The sequence below is a fragment of the Frankliniella occidentalis genome, unplaced genomic scaffold (genome assembly GCF_000697945.3).
Source record: "Frankliniella occidentalis isolate FOCC.00 unplaced genomic scaffold, Focc_3.1 Scaffold644, whole genome shotgun sequence".
Taxonomy (NCBI): domain Eukaryota; kingdom Metazoa; phylum Arthropoda; class Insecta; order Thysanoptera; family Thripidae; genus Frankliniella; species Frankliniella occidentalis.
This window is the reverse complement of record NW_026267759.1, coordinates 3,761-4,960: the sequence shown is the minus strand read 5'-3', so window position 1 is coordinate 4,960 and position 1,200 is coordinate 3,761.

The following is a 1,200-nucleotide window of genomic DNA, read 5'->3' as shown; positions in this document are numbered from 1 at the left end:
CCCACCTGTGCCCCGCCCCGTCCCGCCCCGCTCCGGATGTAGCAGTAACGAGCTTCCGTCGCACATGTGCGCGAATACAGCTACTTTCCTAATTTACAAGTTACGCCCGGGGGCGCCCGGAGCAGGAGGGGGAGGGGGGACGGGGCAGGGGACGCAAAACGCTGTCGAAACGCAGCGAAAAGGGTAAATAAACGCGACATGCGGAGCGCCCGTTGAGACGCAACCCCCTCACTGTGTCGCTCGTCCCCTATACAACAAGTCCCCAGCTTTCTATGAAAGGGGTAAACAAAATCCAGGGCTGTAAAACACAATCGACACATGATGCATTGTATGCACTTAGATAACGTTTTGCGATGCATACTCTTGCCATAGAATCAAGGGGTGGATAACTCCTGAATTGGGTGTACAAATTTCAAGAATTGAATTTGAATTAGCTTGAATTGGCTTGAATTGAATTTGAATTGGACTGAATTGGTCGAATTGGTTTTGAATTGGTTTGAATTATTGCGATTTTATGTTACTGAATTAGCGTGAATTGGCGTGAATTGACTTGAATTGACTGAACATTGTCTTGAATTGGACTGAATTAGTTGAATTAGTTTTGAATTTGTTTGAATTAAATTGAATTGGTCTGAATTAGTTTGAATTGGGCAGAATTAGGGGTGTACACTTGGCAGGGGAGTTATCCACCCCTCGCATAGAATGCGCGTCTGTGATCACTAGCCTACCATCCAAGAAACAATAACCCACTCATACGTATTTTGCCAAGTTATCAAACTCCTAAGTTCGGCCTGGCCTCGCCTACCGCCTGATAGGTAGGCAACATCTCGCCTGCAGTGCATGCGTGTATTGCGGGATGGCCCACCCCGAGTCTCACAGGCGCCAAGCTCCCGGAAGCCGGCCGTTAATATAAGCAAATACTGTAATGCCAACAGCACACCAACCTACGTAAAAACCCAAATGTATTTTAATTTGAGATCAATAAAACCATTTCAAAACTGAACTGGCCGTTAGAGATATAGTGGATAGGACCCCACAAAACGGCAGAGAGCGAATCAAGAAAAATTCTAACGCTAACGCGTTAATCGGCCCCTAAAGGTTTAACAAACAGTCATATGCACACGAAGAAATAATCATTAAATTATTCACTTCAACAGAGTGAGCGTTGAAAATTAGAAGAGAGGGAAGTCGTCAAAACTT